The sequence below is a fragment of the Rousettus aegyptiacus genome, unplaced genomic scaffold (assembly GCF_014176215.1).
Source record: "Rousettus aegyptiacus isolate mRouAeg1 unplaced genomic scaffold, mRouAeg1.p scaffold_m13_p_11, whole genome shotgun sequence".
NCBI classification, from domain to species: domain Eukaryota; kingdom Metazoa; phylum Chordata; class Mammalia; order Chiroptera; family Pteropodidae; genus Rousettus; species Rousettus aegyptiacus.
The window spans coordinates 31,111,319-31,123,370 of NW_023416286.1; the positions used below are offsets into that span (position 1 = coordinate 31,111,319).

A 12,052-nucleotide genomic window follows, 5' to 3' on the forward strand; every position below is an offset into this window, starting at 1 on the left:
ATGTATGTATGTACTACTTTGTTTAACCATCGCCTGTTGAAGGACATCTGGGGTGTTTCCAGTTTGTGGATATTATGAATGAAGTTTTAAGCATCCATGCACAGTTTATATTTCTTTGCTATAAAAGCTGAAGAGTGAAACTTCTAGGTGATAGGATAAGTAAAAAAAAAATTTTTTGAAACCTCCAAATTACTTTAGTCATAGTGATAGGTATGCAGTATCTCATTGTGGTTTTAATATGCATTTTTATAATAGCTAATAATTTTGAATATATTTTCATGTGCTTTTTTTCAGTCTTTTGTAAAGCAAAAAAAAATTAATTTTGATCAAATTCAACTTATCAGTTTTTCCTTTAATTGATCATGATTTTGAAGTCAAGACTAACAAATTTTGCTTAGTCCTAGATCTCAAAAATTTTCTTATGTTTTATTCTAAAAGTTTCATGATTTTACCTTTTACATTTAAGTCTGTAATCTTTTTAAATTCATTTTTATACAAGGTGTGAATTTTAAGTCAAGGTTTCATTTTTCTTTCCTAATAAACATTCCATTCTTCTAGTTTAATTTATTAAAATACTTTTGCACCTTTCTCAGCAATTAGTTGAGTGTATTTGTGTAGGTATACTTCAAGATTCTGTGTTCTGTTCCATTGGTTTTTGTGTCTCCACTGATGACAAAAAGTCTTGGTGAACATAAATGTATAATAAATCTTGACACTGGATATTCTGATTCCACTCACTTTATTTATTACAGCTATTCTATGGCCTGTGCATTTGCAGATAAATTTTGGAAGAATCTTGTCTATATCTACAAAAAAAATCTTTCTTGGATTTTGATAAAATTGTATTAAACCTGTATTACCAATTTAGGAAGGACTGGTCTTTTACCAGGTCTTTCAATTCATGAACAGAACATATCTTTCTGTTTATTGTATCTTATTTGATTTTTCATCAGTGCTGTTCAGTTTTCAGTATACATATTCTGTACATGTTTTGTTAGATTTACACTTAAATATTTCATTTAGTTTTTCAATGATTATAGATGATATTTCATTCTTGATGTCATTGCTCATGTATTCATTTTAAGTATACAAACAGACCTGGTGAATAAACACATGGAAAATGTTCAACCTCGATATTAAACAGAGGTTAAAATTAATCTCAATCTTAATACGGTCCATTATAGACAATGTGAAGACTGGCTAAAATAGAAACGCAAAATTTTTCTAATGTAATTTCTCAACACACCAAATGCATTCAAATAGTTCATAGGGTGATGAAAATAATTCAAATTATGAATATATCTTAAAGATATACAAAATGGACAAGGCTTTATTCTCGAAGAAGTTTTATATTAATAGTTCATTATATCTGGGAAATTGGAATTAATACATATGTCCATAACTACTGATTTTTTTCTTTTTACAACCACTAAATTTTAAACTAGGTAAAAACATACAGTAAATGTTATGATAAACTATTAGCTATTAAAAATTAATTTAATAATATGAGAAAATAATTATCATACAATATTAAATTAAAAGTACACAATAGGTCTTATATGTGTAAATGACAATTGCTTATTTTTGGCAGATGAGATCATCGATAACTTTTATGTTCCCCTCTACCCCTTCCTATAGTATTCAAATTCACTAGAACACAAATACATTACATTTATAATATGCACTAACTTGAAAATTTAAAAAATATATATTTTTATCTAATATGGAGCTAAACTTCTTTAATGGAGACCAGAATGAAAGTTGAATTTATTTCTTAATGTGATGTATGTATATGTAACACTAAAAAACAAACAAGGAATAGAGTGTGAGAGAAGCAAGTACCAAGAATTTATAGCAAAATTTGAACTCGTCCTTATCAGTCAGCTACAAGAGTGGAGACAACCTACAGAAAAAGAATTTCAAATGAGTAGATGTGAGATGTACATCGTGCAATGCAGACTGTGTTTTCCTAATAGACTCTTGAACTTGACCTGCCTTGAAGAACCCCTGTTGTGGAGGTTTGATCTCCTCCTTGTAGGGATCTCAGGCTCCTGGCAGTGCAATAGCATCAATCTATGGGGAGAACTGCTGGAAGCCAAGCAAAGTGCCTAAAAACTAACAACACTGCCTAGCAAAGGATAACTCAATCAAAGAGAAGGAAAGAAGAGGATTTTTTTTCCTCAATACATTTTAGCAGACAGGGCAAGCTTAGAACAAAGTAACATTATGTGGAGCAAGAAATTGACAGCTTCATGGAAACTCCTTAGAAAAACTATAAAAAATAAATTGATGACAATATTAATGTTAAATTCTAAAAGATGAAGAAAATAATTAAAATTAAAACATATCTTCTTAGAAAATAAGATATGTATTAGAACATACTTTATAAAATAATGCATTATTTAGCATTTTTTGAAGAAAAAATATATCTTTGCCTGAAAAGTTTACTTCTTGCTTGCGACTTATTTACAATATAGTTTATCTCCTCACCTATAATTATTTTCTCTACATTTACCTTCTATAGAAAAAAGTATGTACAGTTTCATATTTATCTAAATCTTTGAAGTACGGCCCACTTTAAAGATATATGAGTATAATTCTATTTATTTTTACTTTGCATTTTTATGGAAGGCATGACTTAGCATTTTTTCATCAACTATATTAGAAACCCAAATCCAGGTTAAGGATAGACCAGATGAAGGTAACCCTGGAATTTTAAATTATTTTCTAGTCATTAAAGCCAACTCAATACAAAGCATATAATCAACAAAGTTCATCTAAAATATTTTTAGCATAACTTCCAATTATAGTTACTATAAGGCCTTTTCTATAAAATAGCAAAATATTCAAGATACTAAAAGATATTTAATGTTGCATTCATTATGGTAGCAATAAAAGGGTATACGATAGTTTCTGCTTTCAAACCAGCTATAACGCCACTGTGATTTGCAATAATTAATATTCCTCCATTGGTTTCTTAAAGGGAACATTTGCTGAGACTGCCTTTTCAGGCAAGTAAATAAGCAAAGGATGCTCCAACATCCACTTTGTCTAGTGCTTTATTCAGTCCTTTCCAAAGGAGGAAGAGCCACTTATTCCATTAATTAGATGTGATGAATCACTTCTAAAGCATGTCTTCTGTGTTCTCTCTATGCTTCTCTCAAAACTTTAAACCTGAATACTATAAGGTCTTTTCTCTTAGAAGGCCTAATTTTAAAGCTGACCAGCAGAATCTAAGACTGTAAGAGCTATCTCTCAGCTTCTTTGTTCGGCAAATGGCCAAATAGTACAATAGACTCCCATTTTTATAAGGCTGGCAGGGTAAATGTCTACATGGTGAAGACAACCTTCTCTTGAGTTTAGTGACACTTGACACACTAGAGGACACCTGGTAAAATCAGAACCAGAGATAAACAATGAAAGAATTTAAAGACGAGTATGTCTCAAATATTGTATATGATATACTTGTGTAAACAAGATGTTCACTGTTTAAACAAAATTCAAATTTAACTGAGTTTTCAGTATTTCCATTTGTTGTATCTGGCAACCCTACCCCAAGTAGGCTTTGATATCTAGATTTGTGTAAGAAGAAGAAGTATATCTAAACTGGAACTCTATAAAAACATATGCAAAATGACTTATATTTAGGGGGCACAAATCTTATACTGTATTTTAATTACCATCATAAGCTGTTTATTAGTTGCACTGTTCACAACTCAGTGGAGAAGGAGACAGAAGACCATATGCTTCATATTCGTAACCTAAATATGTCATCACAGCCATCCAATGGGGTAATTGCCTTTTTACCACATCATAGAGATTAGAATACTGAGGCTTAGGCACTTTCTCTCATAAGACACAGACACTACTGATAAAACTGACTCCCCTATGAGTTCTTAACTTCAGAGGCTTAGTTCTTATTGTCACATGATGCTGATAAGAAATGTACATGCAAGAAAACTAGAAAACACGAAAAATATATTACCCTGTGAATGGGCTAGCTATTAAATATCTAATGGTCAAGTTGTATCTTAATGAGTGTTTTAATGGGTCAGGTCATAGCTGCTGAGAAATTACTTCCTATATATGAATTACTATCTATAAATTTAAGGAAACTAATCAAATCACTAGGTCACCAAAAATAGTAAGCTTTTATTCATATATTTGTTTTCCCAAAAACAACCACTGAAGATAGTTAAAAATGCAGATTCTGATTTCTTATTGACAAAGATTCTGTTCCTGTAGTCTGGGCTGAGTCCAGGGATCATATTTTCACCAATCTCTCCAGTCAATTCTGATGCACAGGTGATCCCCCAATCATACATTGAGAAATAGAGTTGATAAATGGCTAAGTGTAGCTTTGAATAGCAAAAATGTTATATTTCAGAGATATATTGCAAATTAAGTATAAATGAATTAGATACTTATTCTATAGGAGCTTGGATTCATTTAAATAAAAATGAATCCTTTGCATTTTACTAGTTGCTTCTGTTAGATCTGTCCTTTCCACACTTTCTTGTGCAGGAGAATCACCTGCACAGCTTGTAAAAGCACAGATTCCTGAATCCAAATGAGAGAGGCTGGTTCAGTAGATCTAGGGTGTAACCTAAGAATTTCCACGGTCGAAAAGCTTCCAGGTGAGGAGGAAAAAAGTGGCATAGATAATAGAGGCTCTGTTCATCCCTCTGACAACCAAATCAAAGTTGTGATGGAAACAAGAAGCAGCATCAAGGGAAAAAATCGTCTTGGATCTAGATGAACAAGCCATACAACTAGGGAGAAATCCAAGAAATCACCCTGCAATGGCAGACGGTAGGACGGGGCGAGGACGTGGGGCTGCCCAGTCTCCAGTGGCTGAGTGAGAGGGGGGCTGCTACAGCGGCAGAAGCTTCTTAAAGGGGCTGCGACCTTAAGCAGATATTCTCTGTGTCCGACCTGCTCACTCTGAGCACCAGTGCTGATCTGGCTGTGCACAAGGGACACCAGGGGCTTACAGGGAGACATTGTCATGGAGCAAGGACCGAAGTAAGACTCGCTCTGTACAGAAGTGCGAGCAGTATCCATTGTTCCCTGTTGAGCCCACCTTCCTCTCAGAGCACAGACTCAGTGCTTCCATTGCCGTGAGGTCATCATACTGGATAACAGAGGTCGCTCCACCCAGAGGATTCCCTGAAACCCTGCCTCCCCCAACTCAGGCCCCATCCAAGCCACATACAGGTGTGTCCTCAGCCAGTCAAGTGCTCCTTGTTGAGCAGCACCTATACTTATTGGAAGCAGCTGGCTTTGGTTTCTGGTGTGGCCTTTTGAGGCAACTATAAGAACAGCATTTGTGGGTTGCTTGTTGAATCTTAAGAGGTGGACCCAGAGGGCCACAGGCTTGGGCTAAATTTGACCTGCAGCTGAATCTCTCGCAAGACTGTCACTGGACACCTACAACACAAATCCACACTAATAAGACTGGGAGACTTAGGAGCTTTGCTTAGTAAATAGTAACAGACACGGAAAGGCACCCAAAATGAGAAGACAAAGAAGCAGAAACCACATGAGAGAATAGAACAAAGATCCAGATAAAATGGAGTCAAGTAATCTAACAGATGCAGAATTTAAAATACTGGTTATAAAGATGCTCAATGAATTTTTGGGAAGTGTAGATAAATTCAATGAGAACTTCATATAAAACATAAAAATGAAAAAGTAAATTATAAAAGGGAACCAGTCTGAAATGAAGAACACATTATCTGAGATGAGAAGTATTTTAAATGGAATAAACAAAGGAATAAACAAAGTGAATAAATAAAAAGATCAAATGCCATATCTAGAGAATGGGAAAGCCAAGGACATCCAATCAGAATGGCAAGAGATGAAATGCTAAGACTATAAAAATAACTTTAGGAGCATATAGGACACTATTAAAGGTCCAAATATCCATCTGATTGGTGTAACTGAAGAAAATCAAGGTGTTGAACAGCTGTTTGAAGAAATAATGATGGAAAACTTCTCTAATCTGGTGAAGGACATGGACATAAAACCCCAGGAACCTCAGAGAATTCCAAAAATCAGAGATTCAAAGAGGCCCGCACCAAGACGCATCATAATTATAATACCAAAGGTTAAATACAGAGAAAGAATATTAAAAAGCAGCAAGAGAAAAACAGTTAATTATTTGAAAGGGAAAACCCATAAGACTAGCAGCTGATATCAAGAAGTATGCAAGACAGAAGGGTTTGGCAAAAAAATATATATATATTCAACAGGATAAAGACCCAGGATCTATGATCAAGAGTACTTTCTCCAGCAAAACTATCTTTTAGAATTGAAGGACAGGTAAAGAGTTTCCCAGAAAAAAAAGAAGCTAAAAGAATTTATCACCACCAAGCCAATATTTCTGAAAATGTTGGAGGGACTTTTTTAAGAATAAACATATGAGTATTAAATACAGGAATAAAGAATGATAACAACTATATTCCTATCAATAAGTACCTCAGCTGAAAAGAATTAAGTGCTCCAACCAAAGGACAGAGTGGCTAAAAGGATAAGAAAACAAGACCCCTACATATGCTGCCTACAAAAACTCACTTCAGATCAAAAGATATGCAAAGACTAAAAGAAAAGGGATGGAAAAGGATATTTCTTTGATGGACCTAGAAGGTATTTAAGTCAGACAGAGAAAGATAAACACTATATGATTTCACTTATATGTGGAAGCTAAGGAATAGAAAGAACAAACTAACCAAAACCAGACTCACAAATATAGTGGACAATTTGGTGACAGATAGAGGGGAGAAGGGTTTGGGGGCCTGGGAAAATAGGGTGAAGGATTAAAGAAGTACAAATTAGTAGCCGATGGATGGACACACGAATGGAGAACACAACATAGGGAATGCAGTTAGCATTAATACATTGGCTAGGTGGAGGGTCAGGGGAGGGAGGGGGCAATTAGGGGGATTGTTTTATAAACTATGTGGATATCTAACCAATATATTACATACTTGAAACTAATTAAAATAAATCGATTTAAAAAAAGTTGTACATGTATGTGTATAAAGACCAACTGAAAAAAAAATAGCTTTCAGGTGACATTGATGCTGTCAGTCATCAGATCACAATTTGGGTACCACTGTGTTAGCTGTACCATTTGAGACAAATTTAGATCATCACACCATTCATATATTTGATTATAGAGCTCTTTCTAAGTTAAGGGGACTTAAAGATGGACTTAGAGATGGTAGAAAAACAATAGATATTCACCAATAAAAAATTTAATATAAAATATGCAGAAGGTAAAATGAAGAATAATATACCTTTCACAAAGAAATCAATACCAATAAGTATAGTTCATTGGACAACTAAACCATATGACTGAATTTCATTTAAAAAAATAAAGAACTCCTAGAAACTGGTAAGAGTAACCAAAAATAACTGAGTAAGTGTACTTTTACAAATTGAAATAATTAAGTTTATATCATTTTAAAAATATGTCTAGCTAATTATGTTTTTCATTTTCTTTTTTGAAGAGCTAAAATCAAAGTTACCTGTGAAGAAGAAAAAAAAAATTTAAAAATTGTATAATAATAGTAATTGTTAATATTTTCTCAGAGGTTACCAGGTACCATAAACCATGCTAAGCACTTTACATAACCAACAAGTCTACTCTTCAGAGCATCCATAAAAAAGTGGTGCTTGTAAACTCGTTTTAAGGATGAGGAAGGTAAGATATAAGTAGCTAAGGTTTTTTATCAGAAGTCACAGTGCTAAGAAGTGACAGAGCCAGGATACAGAGAATGGTCTATCACACTTCAAAATCCTCTATTTGTAGAAATATAGCTAATAGAAACTGCCAATCTAAAAGTGAAGGGGCCACTAAACCAGAAAGGTTGTTGAGAAGGAACAGGCTATAGCCATTTTCGAGCTGCTGTTGGTTTGTTTAATATAGTCTGGACTCCATTCTCCTTTTACCAGAGAATGTTGTGGTTTCAATTTCAGCACTGAAGACCTCTTTCTTACTTTAACATCAAAATTTCAATTCAATTCAAAAGTAAACTCAGTTCACTTGCAGCATTTACTCCTTTTTGCCCATCCTTATTCGCTTTTTTTTTTTTTTTTGAAGTATTAGCTTTTTCTTTTTTTTTCTATACTGTAGATTTTAAGCTCCTTAAGTAAGGCAACAAAGCCTGACTACAGGTGCTCATGCAATGAATGTTAATTGTCCTCTATCTCTTTGAGAATGGACTGTGTCTTAATCACATTTGCATCCCCAGAGTATTCTAGTACCAGGGCTCATGCATAAAACTTTTTATAAATGTCAAATCAAAGTATGCAAGTCTATGGCTATCATTGTTCTTTGATGCCAAATATATAATCACTCAAAGTATTTCACTATTAGTGCTCAAGAAGCCAAAACGATTTAATTAGCATCATGCTTATCCTTATCTATATCTATTTATACAATTTAAAATCACCCTCTTTTCTTCTATCATCTTTTTTTTTTATCTCAAATCATAGTTGTCAATACTGTTGCCAGACAGCAGAGCCAGTAAAAGGCAGAGATAAGAAGCCAGGGGTAGAAGAGAGATGATGATGGAGATTGAATTATTGCATAGGGAAGCAGATAAGTACATTAATATATGTTAGTCTAAATAACTTGTTTTAGGTGTATCTATATTCCCATTTAGGTAATACTCATAATATAAAATATCATTTAAAATTATGCTAAAATGTTATTTGAGTGACCTTATTAGAGGAAGCTTTCAAAATTATCAATATCTGGCAATAGAAAAAAAGATAAAGAAGAATTTTTAGAATAAATAATTCAAAACTAATATAATATTTTTAATTTTTAAATTTAATCAATTTACAATCAAATTCAACAAACCATCATAAGATATAAGAAAGCTACAGAAAAATGTACAGGACTGATGTTTCCTTAGAACCTCTTTTCATATTTATAAAAACCATCTACTTCATTTAAAAACACAGCAACAAGTGAAATAGTTTTTTAAAGAGCAGTAGATTTTTATACAATGTATTTTACAATTTTGTTTCTAAGAGTAAAATATTAATATGATAATTCAAAATAGTTAATGATTACTTTACTGGTAATTTGTTAAAGGTCTAAGACAAGGGGTTAGAAATAAAGTATAACCTAACGCCTAAGAATGGACTAAGTATATCTTATTGAAAACAGCATTTTGTCAATGAATAAGTGACACTTGGACAAGTTACACATTTTGCCTAAAATTATGCATCTTATATGGAATGAACCCCAAACTTAAACACAAGTCTTCCTAACTCAATGGAACCAATGATGCTTATACATATTCGAAGAACAATAATTATCAGGTGTTCCAGGTTTATGAGAGATGTGAGTAAGCAGAAGAGAGTTATATGGCTGAGAAAGAAAGCTGGAGTTACAAATGCGCACATGTTAATGCTAGGAAAGAGTCATGAGAGATTTTAAATAATGGTAATATGATCATAACTTAAAATATATTCAAGAGAGGAAAAAAATCATAATATTTAGTGTAGTCAATTTAGATACACTGAATAAACATAAAAATATATCTTTATAATAATGTTAATAAAACTTTTATCAATACATCATTCCTTCTTTCGATAACAATATTTAACAAGTCATTATGTTTCATTCTTGGTATTAATATGCTATTTTAAGTAGAGTAGTGTCAATCATTTTTGGAGATCAGTAATATATTTCTTTTCCATTTTGCAACAGATATAGTATACATTAGTAACCATAAATTATTTTTCTTACCCGATAATTTGGAAATATGTTAATTGTCTATGAAATAAGAAAGTAGATGAAATTATCTCATTATTTACAGACATTATTTTTCTATCAGAGATTCTACATGACAAAGTACAAATTTTACAAAATATTATAATGAAATCCACCTTCCAGGAAATGTCTTTCAGAATTTATATAAATTTAAAAGCATATATTTTATTGCACTTTTAAACATCTATAATGAGATTATTCCATTTTGCCTGAAAAACTATATTTAAAATATTTTCCAAATATTTCCAATAGCATTCTTTACTTGGTTTTTAACACAATTTTAACCTATTGTATGTTATAATGTGGCAACTTATAAGAGATCATTTATAATTTTGTGAAGACAATAAGGTAAGCTATATATCTATGTGCATATATTTTTTCTTTGATGTTGAAAATTTCATTTATTTTTTTATCAAAAACATAAAATTGAAAATGCAAAGTATACACAATGCATATACTCAAAGGATAACCTAAAATTGTTTTGTCTGAAAACAAATACAATTTTGATTTTAGCAAGAATAAACTGAGATAAAATATCAAGAGAAAAATAATCAATTTAGTGATATTGAAAATGGTGAATACAGTGAGAATAATGAAAACATTTTAAACCATAGGACATTGATTTTAAAAATTCTTAGTTTACCAGTAAGCTTCTCTCCATTGTTAATATAGTCATATTATGTTTAATTATATGTACATTTATATTTTGTTTAAATAGCTGTCATTGATAAGATACCTCTATTATTTGTACTTACAGATAACCTTCTCTGACTCTATGGCAGTGCTTGTCAAACGTTTCTCCTGATGATATGACAGGAACCACTCAAGTGCAACTCAAGCAGTTAGTGAAGGAAATTCATTGAAAAAATTTATAACAATAACTTAAAATTTTTTCAATCTATCAATTTTCTTGAGCCTTTTGCAGGCAAAGAATCATAAAATTATGTAAAAGACTGTTCCATAAAAGTTATAGGTACTCCGAAAATGAGAAAGCAGTGATCATATACCATATCACAATATTTTCTTAGATGTTCTGTATTGTTTTACTTTATTTCTCGATTAATTATTATGCTTCCACTAAACTGCAATCTAACTGTGTAGAAAAAAAAATCAACCTGAAATTCCAGATTTTAAAAAAAATCAACATTGCATTTTGAAATAGTATTTATGGCAAATCAAGTGAAAGAGATTTATTCAATAAACAGATTTTAAAAGAAAGACTCAAATACGCAAAACCTACAAACACAATAATGTACAAATTACTCCATAGATTTCTAGTATTTGGTTTTATTTTACTGTTTAAAGAACACTAAAGTTAAGTATACTTAAGAAATTGTCCACTTCATCGTATATAATCACCTACATATCTTGATCCTGCAGTGAAATTTCAACAATATTAAAACTATACAAGCATGTCTGTAATAAAAGACTGAATTATCATAACCATAGGTTAAAGAAAAAGAACTTAAGCTTCCATTGACAAAACAAATTGTCCCCGCCCTGAAAAAAAAAAAAAAAAAACTCCAAAATCAAGAAAGGAGAATTAGATTTCCATTACACATTGGTTCTTTATCTTTTCTTTCTTTTTCTCTTTCTTCTCTTTCTTTCTTTCTCTTTCTTTCTTTCTCTTTCTTTCTTCTTTCTCTTTCTTTCTTTCTTCTTTCTTTCTTTCTTTCTTCTCTCTTCTTTCTCTCTCTCTCTCTTTCTTCTTTCTTCTTTCTTTCTTTCTTCTTTCTTTCTTTCTTTCTTTCTTTCTTTCTTTCTTTCTTTCTTTCTTTCTTTCTTTCTTTCTTTCTTTCTTTCTTTCTTTCTTTTTCTCTCTCTCCTCTCTCTTTATCCTCAGTCTCTTTCTTTCTTTTTCTTTTTCTTTCTTTCTTTCTTTCTTTCTTTCTTTTCTTTCTTTCTTTCTTTCTTTCTTTCTTTCTTTCTTTCTTTCTCTTTCATTTTTATTTTTTTACCTTTCATTTAGAGTTGACATTCAATATTATTTTATATTAGGTTCAGGCAATAAGCATAGTGGTTGGACATTTGTGTAATTCACAAAGTGATTCCCCGTGATTAGTCTAGTACTCAGCTGACACTACACATAGTTATTACAATACTATTGACTATATTCGCTATGCTGTACTTCACATCCCTGTGACTATTTTGTAACTATTAATTTGTACTTCTTATTTCACCCAACCCCTGAAACCCCCTCTCATCTAGTAATTACTAGCTTGTTCTCTGTATCTGTGAGTCTGTTTCTGTTTTGTTTGT

General features: G+C 31.9%; 1 long non-coding RNA gene across 1 annotated transcript in view; it reads right to left on the minus strand.

Moving 5' to 3' along the window:
* The window catches only part of LOC107509434, a 687,588-nt gene that overhangs the window by 513,539 nt on the left and 161,997 nt on the right, over positions 1-12,052 (minus strand). The window lies entirely within an intron of this gene.